The sequence below is a fragment of the Notolabrus celidotus genome, chromosome 23 (genome assembly GCF_009762535.1).
Source record: "Notolabrus celidotus isolate fNotCel1 chromosome 23, fNotCel1.pri, whole genome shotgun sequence".
Taxonomy (NCBI): Eukaryota; Metazoa; Chordata; class Actinopteri; order Labriformes; family Labridae; genus Notolabrus; species Notolabrus celidotus.
In genome coordinates, this window is record NC_048294.1 from 14,140,289 (window position 1) to 14,158,904 (window position 18,616).

Below are 18,616 nucleotides of genomic sequence, written 5' to 3' on the forward strand. Positions count from 1 at the left end.
CCATCCCTGTGGGCACGAGACAAAACTTCACAGTTAGAGTTGTTGCACCTGTGAATGTTTTTGTACGGCCTGGAAATGACTGCTGCACTTCAAGGCTTTGATTCCAAATTCCATACAACAAAAATGGCCGACCAGGTGCACTCTGAAGAGCTAAATGAACTGAAGCTACACTTAAGCTTCACTAAATTCATGGAATTGCTTCTACATAGTCTGTAAAAAATGACTGATGGAATGGTCCCTCTCCAAAAGGGAATCCAAAACAGGTAGCTCCCCCTTGTTGACAGGCTTCAGTAAAAAAGATAAGATAAGATATTACTGTATTGATCCCCCGGGGGGGAAATTCAGTTGTTACAGCAACCCAGACATAAGTACAATCAAGAAAGAAGTTTCAATAAGTACAAAATAAGTACAATGGTCATAAAGGTCATAAAGCCAGCCTCCTTCATGTGAACAGATGGGGAATGTATTGAACTTTAAGATTTGAACACACTTAAAATAACTTTCTCTCAAACATGTTTTTTTTTGTCAGCATATTCAGCTCAATTCATACTTATTTATGTTCATGTGTTCATCTTTCTGAGAAGTTTATTTTTAATCAGTTATTTGATGCTTTTAAAAATGTATTCCTATTTTATTGTGTTAAAAAAAAGTTGGGAGGAAAATACTTTAATTGCGGTCATTCATCTTTCAATCAGACAACGCAAACTTTAAGGATCTGTGCCGTTTTGCTGCTCCATTTAATCAATGTTGTGGGTAGTAGAGGCGGGGCGTCATGTGCAGTGCTACCAATCAATCTCTTCTCAGACGTTGGCTTATAATGACATAACCAGCCCAAGGTGCCTGAGCCATAGACTGTCTGAAAACATGGAGGACATGAGGGTTTCAGAAATTTGAAGGCATTTTGTGCTCCCTCTGCTGACTGGCTGCAGCCTCCTTCATAAAGACCTAGACAGCCGCCGCCCGGCTTCTTGTTCTTAAATGTTTGATAACTTTTGAACCGCTAATCCAATCAACAAGCTTTAAAACTCAGTTACGGCGGACATTCTCAGCTTTCCATTGATACCACATTTTTTCTCATTCAGCATTTTCAAAGTAAATTCAGGAGAGTCTGGCACCCCCAAAGATGGTCTAGGTCTTTAAGGGTTAACATATGGGAAATGTATTAACTTTTAATGTTAAATAAAGCACCAAAGAATTTTTGCTTCCATCGGTAAAGTTAGCTTGTATCACACTGGTCAATACCCAAGAGTTCATTTTCTGAGATTTATTTTCACAAATGATTTGAAGCTGCTGTTGGTAGGAATGGTGTAAAAACATTACTTTTTTTCTGCTGGGTTTGGAGAAAAGGTCATAATGCCCATCAGTACTCATCGGTTAGTGGAGTAATTTGAGACTATTGCAAAATCTCTGTGTTTTCCAATACCTTTGTATCAAGCAATGTTACTATTCCCCTCGCTCCCGTTATGACGGACAAATCATAGCTAATCTCCAATCCTCTGTCCTGATTGGTTAAGGTGCGGCCCCTACTACGTCCTCCGATTGGTTATGAGTTCGGCACTATCATAACTGCACAAGCCGATCTGTGTTGGGGGGCTGAGAGGAAATCTGGTTGGGAGGGATAGTGTTGACATTTGAAGTCCCTCTCTCTGAACAGATGTTTTTCTCTGTGACTACCAACAGTAGCTTTAAGGATTTAAAAAAAAGGGGGGGTAATGTCACGAGTTACACCTCTGTTGACAAATGTAGCCCCTTTAGCTTTCCGTAACCAAGAAACAGGACAACAAACTCACTTACACTATGGTTGGTCAACTTTCCCTACAATGCCAACATGAGGGATCTTTACCGGGTTCTGGATACATGGAATATGTGTTTTTGTTGGCAGAAGGGGAGGTGCATCATTACTGTTGTGCTTCCCCTTCCAAGTGGCCCCATATGATGTCGCTCCTGCAAAATGTCTGAGCATGACTTTGGACTATTCTGGCTTCACTTTTGTACAATAAAAAAAAACTGGGGATGTGTTTACCATTCATAATGTGCCATCACCACGAAAATCGAGACACTGGATGATTTCAGTGGAGCTGGAGTTGAGCATATATGTCAAAGTGTTGTTAAAAAACATTCCACATAAGTAAAATAAATATCCAGACAACATGGTTAAATGAGGATACATTATTTCATATGATATAAACTCAAATATTCTGATGGGATTATCTCCAACAAACCCATATCATGCTATTAAGGTTAAGTCAGCTTTAATGATTAGGCAATCCAAGCTCCTTTATTATCCAATATCAGCTATGATCTGCCACAGAAACATAATCTCTGCAAAATGATACAAGCCACAGAGTGCAGTGCACACACACACAATGCTGCTGCCACCCCTCTACACAAGTATTATCCTTGCACATTAGGCATTCTGTGCTGCATTTAATATTGCAGGGAGTTAATTCCATTGTGGGATGCTGGGAAATCTGGTTACAAAAGGTCAAAACGTGAGCGCTGCATCAAAGGACAAGGCACTGGGGAGGTTGACTGACATTACATTTTAAATACACCAGTTATGCTATGCTGCAAGTCCTTCAAAAATGTAGCTCTTAATCCAAAATCATACATTGAAGTAATCAGATTTTCGGAGCAATTATTAATGGGTTTAAGAGAATGGCATGTCTCTGCATAAACAAACCATTTGGGTAATATTCAGAGGTTAGAAGTCGGTTTTCTCATCAGCAAAGTCTTGGCAGAAGAGCAAAAACTAGAACTTATCTGAACCACATCCAGTTTATCGTTGACTTTACTCCTTTTACACACATATACATAATGACAGGGCTTTTAAGACATTAAAATAGCAATGTGAGAGCGTCTATTTGATCAAAGAAATATCCTTGTGAGTAAACAGCGCTTTTAATAAAACGCTCTGACAGCTGCCGGGGAGCGAAATTAAATATGACATCAAATCAGATAGTGTGACTCCCTTGACAGAGAAAACACATTATTCCTGGAATAATCGCATTCAAATGCACTGTCCAAGCAGCAAATTGGGCTTGAAGTTTATACTGTAGGACAACTTCTAAATTGGTGGCAGAGAAAAGGAGGCAACGGAGTGACAACATGTTGAAAATACACAGAAAACGAGACACTTTATCTTTGTACAACTCCTGAAATCTGGCTTTTTTTTGCAGGTTTTCACCCAAAAAATAATGGAAGACAGAAGCAAGAGATAAGGGCTGTTTCTATAGCAGAAGACAATGAGAATTTGTAGATTCATGTGTGTCTTTGGGTGAGACTCAAAGCACCGTATCTCACAGCACAACCGATAAAGTAGAAACTACTTGCACAGGTGTTACATAGAAATTATCACATAAAATGAAAAAAAAAACACTTCGCTATCACAGTTGTTAATTTGTTCTCGGAAGACAAAAAAAAAACCTGTGGGTTTAGGACGTGCTATCAACCGCCAAAAGAACACATCATAAAATACATATTTATGAGAAGGGTTTGGACCCAGTTCAGTGCTGAAATAAAAAGAAGAAGAAGAAGAAGAAGAAGAAGAAGAAGAAGAGGGAGTTAAAAAAGAGAAAGACAGAGCATAGACCAGCATTGCCAACTTGTCTTGTATTCCAGAAGGAGCCTTATGATACATTATGGTGCTGACGTTTCAAGGGTACTTGTTCTGAGGGGGATTTAGTATAACTCCCTTAGATAAGCCAGCCAACATTTAAGCGGGGGCCGAGCGTCGACTGCAGCTTCTGTTCCCCGCCACATCAAGGAGACTTCTTCATCACCGCCTCGCTGTCTCCTGCGGAACTACTTTTTCTAATCAGCGATGATGTTGTTTTTGTTATTTTAGCGACGTGCGAGTGCCAACGAGGCCCCAGATGAAACCTGACAGATTGAATTAATTGACTTTTCTATCTAGTTTAAGCAAAGCAGAGACGGGTGATACCACAGTGGTTATCGCAGGGGGGGGGGGGGGGGGGGGGGGGGGGGGGGGGGATATGATGTCTCGCAGCAATAGTGTGACTTGATGAAGGAGATAAATGAGAGGCCGGGAGCGTTAAGGGAAATGGAAGCTTTAGCTTTATTTTAGCTTCCAAAATGAAACCTGTATATCGGAATTTTTGTGTTGGAGATGCTCCTGTTAATATGATATTTGGGTGTTAGAAGAAGATGTTTGGTTGTGTTGATTTGTGACAAAATACCACCCGCTACCACGGCATTGATAACACTCCTGGGCGCTTGGATTTGGGTGAGAGTCAAATGTGTGATATTGCTATTAGGCATGATGTACAACTGTGATCTGTCAATGACACAACACCTGAAAGAGCTTCATATGAGGGAGGGCAAGCTAATAATCGAATAAGTACTATCTTTTGCATCACCTGTTATCACTACACTGTTATTTTAAGTCTGTATATCTTTTAGATGCGTTTGGGAACATTTTTGCTGAATATTCTCACAGCTTTCTTTTTCTTTCTCTTTCTGCATGAGAGTCCACCCAGAGTGAAATACAGTCCATCAGTTCTTTTGCATCCTTTTTGCATTTACTTTTCATATTTAAATACACAACTACCATTTTGCATTGAGTCACTTTCTCTGCGCTGTGATTGCTGAGCTCTGCCTGCTCTAAAGCATAAAGATAATGCACAGGAACGAAGGGTCATGAGAAAAATCCTGTAATTACTGGAAGAACCATCATTTGTGCTTTAACTTTTTGACTGCTTTCATTTAAATGTCAGCTGTAATACATGAATCAGCTCACCGCAAGTTCTTTTTCCTTTTATTTTATGTAATGGACTGTTAGAACATCGTGTGTTAGCTTTGTACGATTTAAATTTGACAGATCTAAGTGGTAGAGGGAGTGTTTGACTGCTAAATGTCATTTAATGTTGGAGAGAAATAGAAAAGAGAAAATGTTTCAACTTGCAATTTATCTGAGGAACAAAATAACCACTTTAAATTTGTTTTTGCTTGATCCAGTAAATTATCCAACAAGTTAAGTAATACTGTGAACCTAATAATGCCCTCAACACAACAGCAGCCGTTGAAAATTGGGTTGCTCAAAATGTATTCGGATACTGTCTTTAACAATAAGGATTCATTATCAGTCAGTTGGATGGTTTTTCTCTCAGTAAATCAATGTGCTTGCTTTCTCACTGTAAAATAAAGCCCTAATTCAACTCCTGCTTATTTCAATGTTCCTAAGCCTGGTATTTTGGAATAAATTAGCTTGTACTCTTTTCTCATTTTACTGAACAAACCTTGAACGCATCATAATCTAACCTTAACCCTTCTGTTATGTTCGTTTCTTAGGGACAACAATAATGTTCCTGGGTCAACTTGACCCGGGGCATTTTTAATGATTCAAAAGTGTCAGAACTAAAAAAAACAATAAACATTTTTAAATCTCATTAATGAACTCCATTACTAACCATTTAAATCAATATTTAGTCCATTGGTGTTGTTTAATTCTCACAGATCATGGTTTAATGAGGATTACTCACTTGTTTTTTATGAAAATTCATGTTAAATCTTTTTTTTATGTACATTGGAAAGTGACTGTATTGAAATATGTCACACAGTTGCAAAGAATCATTTAGAATTTAACAATTTTGACCCCTTTTAGCCTCAATTTCAACTGCAGGGTCAAATTGACCCACGAACAGTATCTATGTAATATAAACATGCAGGGGGGGTTGTAAGTGTGTGAAATGAACCATTTAAATTTTTTATGTTGTTCACGCTAATTAAGCCAAGCAGAATAAGTTTCATAGCGAAAAAATACTTAACATTCCTTTTTAGATTTTTGAACTTTGAAATGGGTCAATTTGACCCACAACATAACAGGAGGGTTAAGTCACCTCATTGAACTAATAACGATTATTATTTCTAACTCCCTGATGACTGTCCAATCAGTTGAAAGAGTTCTCTGAAAGAGTTCTTTCAACCTGCAGACAGCTGAAGGTTCTGCATTTCGGTTTGTTCTGATTCATGACGAGTTTCTTACAGGAATTATGCCGCTTCATAAATTGCATTTGGCTTCCTCCTTTTCTTTGGTTTTGTTAAAATGTAGCTAAACTTTAGAGCTCCTCTCACATTCAGCCATCCTTACAAACAACTGATGAATGTTTTATTATTGATTAAAAGCGTTATTGATTTTCAGGTTTTGAAAAATGAAGTGCTGAGTTCTTAATGGAATTAAGTTTTTAACCCCATCCCTCACTTTACTGTAGCTATATGACAATATGTATCATTATAAATTGGTCTGATGGACATTTCTTTTCATAACTTGTTAAATGTTTGTCCTTCAAAATAAAAATAAATAATGCCCTTGAAAAAGTTGTTTATATACGATCAATTGAAATAAAGGATTCCACCTTTAGTGATTTTAATGTAATGACATCTTTCCTTCAAGGCAACATGAATCATTAGACTGCATGTCAATATTTCTTGGCTCATCCTGATTGTGTTTTTTTACTGTTATTTGAGTTGTAACACTGATATGAACGCAGAGATAGCCATCACACAGATGAACATCACCACCTGAGAGCACGTATCCATCTGTCACTTCCTGACCTGAGGAAACCAAAGATGATTTCCATTAATAAGGACGCGTTCCATACAATGCTCCCGCAACAAAGTGAAACTTGATCCTGTGCGTTATCCTATGGGGGCACGCTAAGTATGATGTTACTTGTCACGCCTGCTTGAAGCCCTCCCACGTAACAATATGTAATGAAGTGGGATCGTGTTGCTGGGTTAAGTACCATGTCTTAGATTTTCAACTTGTTTCATGTCCAGATGCTTATCGCACCGGCTGGGAAGGACTTGGTAATTTTTATGAGCCAGACAGTGTGCTCATGCAAATGAAGTGTCTCATATAAAATGAATATTAATCACGCACGCTGTCTGCATACAGTTTGATTGATGAGCACTCACTCGGAAATCTTAAGAGATGAGCAGAGATGATTAAAAGCAAGATGATCCTTTCCTTCTAGACTTATGAAGATTATTTTTTCCACTTGGTTGAGCTTCCAAACCGCGCTGATTGTGTAAAAATTGAGCGGTCCGTTTTTTTTATAACCAAACACAGCAGAAATGTCAAAATCATGCTTTTCTAATGCAGGTTGAAAGGTGTGAAAGACTGACGATAAATGGAGAGTGCTCTTTCTAAAGGCAATGTGTGCATCCCTGGAGCTTGACAAGGCATTCACTCATACAATTGGCTTTCCATGAGGGACCCCAACACAGCTAGCCACTGACAGGCAGATAATAGCGCTAACTTTAGCCGCCACAGTCTCCAAATGGCCCTATATGATAGGCTTGTTGAGTGTGACTGATGGCGTGGGCTAAATAATGGGAACCTCCCTTGTCCTTTTCGGTGCACACAAAGACATTGCAACCCCTCCTGTCACACTAAACACCTCCTAACTACAAAACAATAGAAACACAATCCATTAAAGGACATAACTTTGCACACACATTAAAAAATAAGCTGGAAACAAACATTCAACTGTGCCTGGCAGCAATAGGGATGGGTTACAAAAAGAACAGCACATAGGCCTGAGCAGACGTACAGCTGGGGGTGAATGAATGCAGATAGATGCATCGTTTTAAGGCAGGGCGAATACGCCTTCAGACAGTTCTCCATTATAATGCAAAGCTCAGACACTATCCATTTCCACGTCTTCATTCTTCCTATCCTCCCTCTCGTTTTCTCTCTGCAAATCTCGCCCTAATGCACCACAAATGCATGACAGACAAAGGAAGGAGGAGAGGAAGAGGCAGGGTAAAAGGCAGGAGAGGAAAGAGAGAGAGAGAGGGATGGACTTTTAAAAACTGCGGAGAGGAGGAATGTAAAGGATGGAGAGATGGAGGATGAAAGGATGGGAGGACAGACGGAAGGGTTGATGAAATGGGTAAAGAAGACAAAGACTGAGATGTAAAGGAAAATCCTATTAGCTGATATGTGAAGGTCATGTGTGAGCGAGTCCGACGTACAGCATTCACTTCAGCTGCTGTTGCTATAGTGGCTCAGGTGGGCAGGTTACCATGGCAACCCTACCTGTTGGTCATTAATCACCTACCAGGAGCAATTGGCATGCTGTGCCCACAAAACACTGAGAGTCATTATGCGGCCAGGCTTGATTTTGGATGTGAGCTAAAAGGCAGTACATCATAAAAATGCAGGGGATAAACTGTATTACGTCTATGGGGAAAATAGCCTCTACTCTTAACGCTCATACAACAAAGAGAGAGGTATAGCATATAGATTTAACACACCGTGACCTCAAAGGTAAATCCCATGCTGCCTATGGATTTCTTTTGAGACAGCTGAATCAATACATTGCCAATGTATTGTGCTGACGTGCAATTTTCAATGATACAAGATGACAGTATTGGCAGGGTTATATGTTTGATATATATCAAGCACAAAAACATGACCTCATCCAAGGTACCAAAGGCTTCACATGGTTTTTAATATTGTTAGAGGTATAGCTCTGGGGAAGGTAATTGTGTTCAATTCAGAATGAAATATTAGTTATTATTAATATATTCACCTTGATGGTGTTATACTTAAAATGAAATTTAATGGCAAAAAAACTACCCCTTCATTTTTAGCTTAACTAGGCTTAGTAAATACAGTTTTTGAAAACAAGCATGTAAGCTGTGTGATTGTGATAATGCTGAAGTGTTCACTGACAGTGAAGCCAAACAATTTAGAGCACCCTCTCCTGACTGGCTGCAGTAAAGTTCAGAAACCTTGCCTCTCATGTTAACAGATGGAACATAGTTGAACTATAAAATTAAGATACATGTCAAATATAATTTTCTCAGACATGGTTTCTGTCATTAAAATTTGGCAAGGCAAGGCAAGTTTATCTATAAAGCACCATTCATACATAGAGCAATTCAAAGTGCTTTACAGAGTTAAAAACAAAAACCAGAACAGTAACAAATCAACAAAAACATACAGCAAACACTTCAAACATTAAAATTTTATATGCGGCCAATTATGTTTGATCTACTCTCTCTCTCTGTGTACTTATGTAACTTGGTAAACAAAGTAAATAGTGTTAGGTCTTGTTATTTATTTAAATTAGGAGGGATTATTCGAAATAATCAGCCCCCCTTTGCTGCTCTGAAGTCCGTAACTTGCAGAGTTACTGTCCCGCCGGACACAGAATCACAACTGTTCTTGTCTTAACCAAAATGAACCCTTAAATTAATTGATTCATCTCAGAACTTCTTGTAGTTCATAGCATGATCTATGTGCATTAATGCTTTTATGAGAATTGTAGCTTTGATTAATTATTTGATTTTAAAAAGATGATTGATTGACAGCTTCCTTGACAAATGCTGACTCCTGCAGGGTTCTGTATCAGATCACTAAAGTAGAGGAGGAATGACAAAAGAACATGTGATGAACAAAAACACAAGAGTCATTGACCTTTCCAAGGGTCTATTCTGCTGACCTGAGGGATCTCTGACCTGTTATCAATAAGTTAGATGTGTGTTTTTGGTTAGCAGAAAGGGTGCGAAACCAGTCCTGCGGCTCCACCAGTCAGATTACTTGCACATGAACTTAGCTGCACCAGCGCAATGTATCAGTGCCCATCGAATCAATCTTTTAGCTTCACATCTCACAATGGGCAGAAATGAAGCCACTATGTCCAATCTATATACAGTCAATGGTGATGTTACCGTGCTTACACTTTATCCCAAGATTTGGGGGGGAATTGAAACATATCTTAACTATAACAAGGATGTGTTTAATACTATTAGACTATCTGGTTGGTCAATAATTCAGTCAGGTTTCCATTGCACTTTACGCTTCATTTCTGTGGTTAAAATGATAAACATGCCTTGTTAAAAATATCTTAGCATACACATACCGTATGCTAAACTTGACGATGATCATGCTAGACATATTTTTTTTTTTTTTTTTTTAAGTGTATCATTATGTCACTATGAGGTTGATATTTACCATTTAGATTAATATATTCAGACTATACTTTTAAAAGTGTATGCAGCAAAACTGTATCTTTGCAGTATTTGGTAGAGCTCTTTCTGAATATGCCAATAAATAGCTCCTAAAACAACAGCCTGTTTTCATTGTGGACAGCATATGGTAAAGGGACAGTTGTAAACAACATAAAGCACCATTCTTTACAGAACACAAAGAAACACAATACAAGACACACCCTTTCACACGTGAAACAAAGCCCAACCAGGTAATTTTTCTAATTACTGCTATCGTTTTTCAACACAGCAACAACTGGGTTCAGCCATGTTTGGAGGGCATCTGCTCCATTTATTTTCCTTTTATTTGAATGTGACTTTTCAGGTCTCAATTTCCCTTCATTTTGTATTCCCACTAACTGCATTTGCATAATTTTCCAATAGACACTTCAATCCCTGCCAGGTTGGAGAAAGAAGGGAAAAAAAAAAACACCAACGTACGCACACACACACACACACACACACACACACACACACACACACACACACACACACACACACACACACACACACACACACACACACACACACACACACACACACACACACACACACACACAAGCAACAGCAGCAATTTCAGCTTAGGCTCTGTATCAGGGGTACAGCAAATTCCAATGTCAATAACACTGATCCCAATGGCGCATGCATTTCAATATCATTATCTGATGCTGAGCCAAGTGCATGGAGAATATAATGAAATCTTAAAACATGAATTGCATATCATCAGAGGCTAGGCAAATGTGATGCACAATAGCTGGCTGCATTATGTATTGTGCTGCATGCACTCAATACAGACTTGATTACGATGTTAATTCAGCCTTCCATCTGGTCCTGCCTGTCCATGTTCGTGTTTTTTGACCACAAATTGCTACGGTGTGTCTAGGTGGCATAATGATTGGAGCATGAGTGTTACCAATGGCAAGAAAGTGTTGTAAATGGTTTGGAAATGAGAGGTAGGACTGTGTCATGGGGAACCACAATGGTCACGACCACAGGGAATTCAAATGGGTTCCACCTGGACTCCACTCACAGCCCAATTAGAACGAAGGAACGGGGTAGGGGTGGGGGATCTGGAGAAATCCAGCAGTTTCAACAGACGGCAGGTGTGTGTGTATATGCCTGTGCATCTATCAGTGTCTGATAAATGGTCAGTTTCTACATACATATTAAAAACTGCAAAGTAAATTAGGCAAATATGCACAATCTCTGACAGCAGGGAGAGGAGTCAGAAACTCAGGAAATTGCTGTCAGATTTAGGACATTTTTTTCTCCCAAGGAAGTGAACTCATTTATCCCAGCAAAAAATTACATAAACAAGCTAGAACAGGAAGGGAATTCAGGGAAGGATATGATTGAAAGTGAAGTGTAGTGCTAATGTGACATGATACGATATCTAATACTTGGCCCACAAGAATATCAGAATACAGCAATTTTATGATAAATGATGAACTGCAAAACATTTAAACAATGATAGATCATAATATCTGATTAACTGCAAAATACAAAATGCCTCTAAAAGGTCTAGTGCAAGATTAATGTCATTAGCGCCATCATGAGGAGTATTAACAGGGTGCATCAAATAGAAGGGAAGATCTATTTAGGAGTCATACTATTACTAAATTGTAATTTGTTACCCCAAGTGTAACAAAAATTCCAACATTAAAGCTGCAGTTGGTAGGATTGGGGGTAAAAAAAACAAACGATTCTCTATTTTTGCTGTGTTTGGCAAAAAAGTCTTAACACTCATCAACAGCCATCAATAAATGAGGTATTTTGAGATCATAGCGAGGTCTCTGTGTTTTCCTCTGCTTCTGTATCCAGCGATCTATAAATTCCAATTGCTCCCGTCAGCTCTGACTAATCAGAGCCACTCTCCTGATTGGCTGTCCTACATCTGTTTGTGGGAGGGGCTTACAGGAGCAGAGCAGGGGGGAGAGGGGTGTAGTGAAAGGGAAATCTGGTGTGGAGGGGTAGTGTTGACATTTTAAATCTCTCCCTGAACTGATGTTTATTCCAGGACTACCAACAGCAGCTTTAAGGTAGAATAGCCCAACTTTTACGTGATCTATTAGTCAACTACTCTATCCTTAGTTTGCTATGCTAGCTAACATCTGCTACGCTAAGAATCTTCTCCCATCCAAAAAAGCAAGGTTGAATAGGTGAAATTCTGCTATTTGTTTTTATGACTTCTATTGTTCAGTTTTTCAGAAACAACCTTATTCAGCTATTTCTTTCTAAACTAAGCTAAGATCAGCAGACATTACCCATCTTAAGCTATTTTTCATTCCTGACCTAGCAAGGCTGTAGCAGCAATATCCGTCAATCAGTTCTTTATGAAGACCAGCTTTTAGCAGGCTACTGCTTTTATTATTCCGCTTCTCAGTAACTGCCTTATGGAGAAAAAGCTTTTCTCACATTAGCTTAAATAAGCTAGCATGAGCCACGATGAGCTACTATTAAACCCTGACCTGAACTGAAGCATCAAAACCTCATAATATTTTAAGTTAAGACAAGCCTTTTGAAGTTCTCTTATGTTCTCTTACTAGCTTAGCTACCTTTAGCAACCTCAAGCTACAATTGGACCTAGACATTATGAGCTTTAGCAGTAAACCTCCATATATTTTTTAACTGAAAGAGGAAACTTATTCTTGCATCATTGTAAAACTTTTCTTTTGTAATAAATGGAATGCCATATCTCATCTTCAAAATGCTTTCTCACTTTAAGTTACAAAAAAAAACCCTCAGAGATCATTTTTCTATTAAATGATACACCTAACCACCTACCCAAATCACATTAGTTACACCTTCTGAGAAATGTGGTGACAGAATTATTTGTGAACAGTGGTGGAGAAAAACATTCACTGCCAACACTTGACAGGCCCTTTTTATTAAGGCTTATCTGTTGACATTTCAGCCAACGCATCCTTTGTTAGAACCTGCCTGGCCTGTTATTGTGTGAAATGTCCTGGTCCTAGCAATATTCCTGAATGTGCAAATACCAATATGAAAGTGTGACCTAATAATCGATGCAATATATTGTGTTGTGTTTTGCTGCAAGACAGTATTGATTCACCGGCAACAGTGCTGGGACACATTATTTTTCTCTATCATTTCTTTGTCCTGCTTTTTACTGAATCTCTTTGTCTGTGAAAGTTGAAGAGTTTGAAAATAAATCCAATGAGTTTTTCAGACTCTGGCTGAAATGATTGTGCTCCATGTATTGTTTCGTACATTCATATGGCTGTATCATCTTTACGTCTAATATGCTGTTTCATGAGTGACTAAGCTTTAAACTGAAAATATAAATTGCCTAAATTCATAAAAGTGGTAAGTGTTTGTTAAAGGTATTTTCTATTCTTTTACCTGGACGACAGTAAACCAGCTTGACTGGAAAACTGATTTAAAAACTTAAAACCCTCTCCTCACCTGACCACAAAATCACATCAAAATTATGAAATAGGTTTGGGGAGAAAGGAATAAACACCAGTCTTGTCCATCATGGTCAACAAAAGCCCTTTTTCCTTGTTGAATCACCAATGTTTTTCACCTGGTGTTTCAAGGTAAATAATCATCCAAACATAGTTGGCACAGAGGTCAAGGGTCAAAGTATGGGCTTTGCTGGCTCCTTTTGTGCTGTCAAACTTTGAGAAAACATTGGCTGAAATATGAGAGAGCTTCTCTTGTCAGGACCTCAGTGACCCGGCTTTCAGAGTGATCGATTAGTGGGCAGGAATAAACTAGCGAATGCCTCCTAGCACCCAAGAGGACTGACTTTTTTTTTAGCTCAAAATGGAAAAGTTCTGAATAACAGAAATATGTGGAAAATTCTTCAAGGTGTTAAGAGGAATAAATTGAAAGCATTCTGATAATAAAACTGTTTTTGCTGTCTTGTTTTTCACACTTCACAATCAGCCCACGCAGACTATTGTGAAGAAACAACACAAAGTACGCTCATAACAGCTGCCAGCCAAGCCAAGATCATATGAACCATTTCCGAATCATTATGGTTCAGGTTGCCTTCTGGAGCCCTCAGATTTGCCAAATTTTCTCCCTCATGTCTTACTGGATCTGACTTATAACCAAATGCTCAAAGATAACTATCTAAAATTGGGTATTTTGTTTCTTCAAGGCAAAGGGAAGAAGGACTTGTTGAGTAGAGTATGTCAGTATGTCAGTAGCCCAGAGAGCTGTCGGGCTTCGGAGTCCCTCAGTCCTCACTCAGGGAAGCCTCCAATGCAGTTTGATGAAAGTGTGATTGGTCTGGGCAAACTTCCTCATGGGGGTATGTCTTCGGACAAAGAAAGCAATACTCTCCTCTCTTGTCAAGGCAAATGCTCTCAGGTCTGACAAATCTCGCCTGGTGTCTGGGTGCCTGGTCTTACCACGAGTGCTAAAACTTGATGAGAAAGCTGGGGCCCAGAGGTTTAAATCAACCTCAATCTCAATGTCGACTGACTTTCAAGTGAGTTTTTTCATCTACTTCTTTGTGATGTCCTTCTTCCAGCACCCCACCAAGAACATCACATTCCCTCGCACAAAAGAAAAAGTGAGACATGAATTCTGTATAAACTGTGACTCCAATTAATGTGGTTCTTGTAAAAGACTCAGCGGCAACACAGACTTTCATGCAGAGTGATTTACCAAGAACAAAGAAAGAAAAACATTTAGGTTGTACTGGTTTAATTCCACTGGATGCTGACTAATTCTAATTAAGTCATTAAAGACTTTGTTTTAGGTACAAATCTGCAAACACTGGAGATTTAATGGCGTGGAAACAGGACTACAAAGCAAGAACATGTTGATTTTGTTTCATTGTATTGATAGCTTTTTGACGGTTATTTGGGTGGTTTTAAGACATTAACAAAGATGCAAAAGAGGACGAAATACTCTGTGACCCGTGTTTGCCTTTGTGTTGTTTTTTTTTGCACTCAGACACACTTTGGGAAGTGGCGTGAAAGCAAACACCCATGCACAATCCGCTGACTGACCTTGCCCTCTTGGCCGAGCAGCAGAATGTGTTTGGGTTGGACTCAGCAGGCAACCTTTCTAAATCTAAACGCAGAGGTCCTTTCGGGGTGAGGCAGCCACACATCATGGCCGGGGGGATAGTTAGCGAATGTCAGAGTACAGGAGCGGACTGTAAACCATGGCTTTTACTGTGCTCTGATTGGAGCTTAAACACACACACGGCTGTTGAGGGCTTCTACAGTGGACAGTCTGCTGCAGAAAGAGTGTTAAAAACACACAATATGGATTCAAATAAAGGGTTTGGACAGATGGACTTGGAAAGCCGAACAATTGCATTGTGATTGGACTGGAAAGCATAATAATAGGGTTTGCACAAAGATCCTCTATAGAAAATGTAATATTGTGTGTTTGTTGGCAGCTGGGATACACTGTGGAAAACAGAGCTTGTGCATACACACAGTGTCCTCTTCTATGACAAATACTCTTATACAGTTGCTCCAATACATCCCAAACCTTCTACTCTCTCTCTCTCTCTCTCTCTCTCTCTCTCTCTCTCTCTCTCTCTCTCTCTCTCTCTCTCTCTCTCTCTCTCTCTCTCTCTCTCTCTCTCTCTCTCTCTCTCTCTCTCTCTCTCTCTCTCTCTCTCTCTCTCTCTCTCGGCTCTAAAATGCTTGAACTGACAAAGCACAAAATCATCACAACTTGCAACCCAAGTCCAAGCTCTAATTGTACCCTGGTGTGATGTTTTTCGCCACTTACGCCATGGTCACAAACACAATTCTGCCCTCTCCATGAAGCGGATGAAAGCGAGGAAGTCAGTAATTGCTTTTGACTTTCCAGAGTACCGCACCCCAAATAAGTGGAATTTTCGCAGGCCCACTCAGAGCACTGTGGCTTTTTAAATGAGATTGCCTCTTGTTTATGCAGATGGAAAAAACAAAGGATTCAGTTGGTGGCAAGGGCCTTTTCCCAATCAATAATGGGTGTATCAATGCTAGGAGGTCTCCAAAGCAACCTGTATTTAATTTGGCCAAAAAATATTGGCAGAAATGTAGAAGAGAAGGCATCCAGTTGGTTTCTCATGCCAAATTCATGAATCGTCTAAACTCAATTAAAAATGTTTACACTGCCTTTGCATACAAATTGAATTGTTGGGTACATTTCCTTATTGTGAAATTGTGCCACTGCTTGAGGAATGGCAATATTGACTTCTATCCATGGACTGATTGGATCTGATGTGTGGGATCTGGTCATCCCTGGGGTTGTCATCTCTATTCGGAATTAATAACTGTTGGGTTTTGACCAATCAGAATCAAGTATTTGACACAGCCAGGTGATTAGTAAGCGGGAAATAAGCAATGTAACCGATGTTTCTGCTGGCTGAAGCTACAGTTGGTCTTTATAAAAACATGGTAAGCTTATACAATGAAACCCTCATAACACTAAAATAATCATTCACCATTAGCATGTTGATGTTGGATCTTCACTGCAAGTGACACTGCGCCTTGGGAAAACCTCCAAGCTGTTACTGTGGATGGAGACCCGTCTTGTTTAAGCAAGAGTGACAACCCCAGCACTTTGAAAAGTCTGCCACAATGCCCATCTATGTTTCCATTTTTTATTCATTGAGAAAATCTTGGGGTTGTGTACTGACTCAGGCGTCACTGTCAAATCATTTTGACACGGATGCCAATCTCACAGTGGCTTTCTTTGCATGGCTGATGATCCTCTTTGATCCAAAACCTCACAGCGTCTCAGACAGAACAATATTGACTAATATCTGGGGAGTCCTGTCAGCCACCTCTATCGAGTACTTATAGTGGGGTGCCTAAATCTTTACTGAAGGGGACTTTCCACCTCTCCGTCCTTTCTGTTTTCGCTCTACTTGTTTCATTTTTATTTCAGTCCAACACTGGAATGTTATTCAAGCTGCACAACGGGCCATCAGGAGTGTGTGGGGGACCACCTTTAAAGCAAACCCTGAAACCCTATCCTTACCACTTCCCCCTTTGCAATCCACCCCACCCCCCTACTATGGTCCCTTATATCAAGCTGGCCAAAGCAAAGGAGAAATGTGCTCTCCCTCTATATCATGAGTCCATTTCAATGCTCTTCTTTGACTTGAGCACAAAGCAAAGTAGGGTCTCACAGACTCTCTACAAATCTGGCATGCAATCCCTGGACCAGTTGGTTTCGGCCCAGGGGGGAGTCTGGTGTTGGGGGAGGGGAGGACTTTGCTCTGACAGACTTCCAACACACACAGCTGATGCCTCAGGCTGGCAAGTCTAATATCATCATCTGTGTGAAACAGTACTGGTGGATCTCATATTTATTACCCAATATGTCCCTAGGGAGGGGTGGTAATATCGCAACAGCAGCCAACAGCACAATGATCATGTGGAGGAAGAATCAGAGTGGATATAGTTCGGCAACTCTTGGCAATGCAGGGCATGCAAATTGAGAAACGAGAAGAATGCCTCACTTCGAGTATAATTATGGTTGTGTCTGATTAACAGATGACTTAGAAGTCCCAGAAGAGGGGCTGCTTTCCCTCTAAAAATCTGTTACCATCTTGAGCTTGAGAGGCTTCATCAAAGTTGATGGCGGCTTCCAAACTGAGATTGAAAAATGAGTAATGTGATGCAGCCAATGGGGAGACTTAAATTCATTCGAATGGTAGCCCTAACTCACATTAATTTAAAATTTAAATGGTATAGACTTGTCTGAGACCGAACATATATCACAGGGCCTATTTTACTCAAGAGGTTTTCGCCAGAGCAGTTTTGTATAACTCACTGCAAACGTTAAGGTTTTTAAAATATTGAGAGCCAGGGAAAAGAAACTCAATGCCAAGCCTTGATGTCTTTTAGACTTTCAAAAAGCATCTTTTCTCTTTTTCAGGCAATAAATTACCATCATAATAGTATGTCTCTTTTCTCCCTGTTGTTGACTCCTAATGTTTTAAGAAGCATTTCAACTAAATCAACGAAACCAATAGCTACATGTTTCCTCATTAAACATGTACATGAGCATAATGGTTTCTTGTTGATTCTGTAGGCATCACGCTATTGCTGTAAATACACACTAATGCACCAGATGTGTACTAATCCGCAGCTAAAAATAATCCCCAACAAATGCGCCACTGACTCTTGCTAAAAGGAGCATTTGCTCGAAATTAAGGACTAGAAATGTAGGTCGTAAGCAGGAGCGATTAGGCTTAGAATTAAGTGCCACAGAGAGGACAGGGAAGTCATGACGCTTTGAAAGATATACTAACATCAAGATCATTCACTTTAAAATCAAGAACATGAATTGTACTGTTTTATAATATGCACTCTGTTGTAGTGGTTTCTCAGATGTTAAATAGGATTTCAACTGTCTTCCTTTGTGATGATTTCCACTGCACTCAGTCAAGACGATAACATGTAGTTTCTGTGCTATAATACTAGGAAAAACCAAACAACATCACTACTTGGCAATAAAAATCAAACTCCTGGGCACCCACTATTGGATATCTACCTCACTGCAAACAGCATTGGTTAAGAAAAGTCATTAAATCAGATTTTTCTTCACCTCTTTGTTTTCATTACCACGGCTCACTGTCCTTTCTTTATTTCTAAGTAATTCA

The 18,616-nt window shown here is 39.5% G+C and overlaps 1 protein-coding gene across 1 annotated transcript in view; it reads right to left on the minus strand.

Annotated features, from left to right (window-relative positions):
• LOC117807151 (adhesion G protein-coupled receptor L3-like) overlaps window positions 1-18,616 on the minus strand; it is a 309,664-nt gene that overhangs the window by 228,822 nt on the left and 62,226 nt on the right. The window lies entirely within an intron of this gene.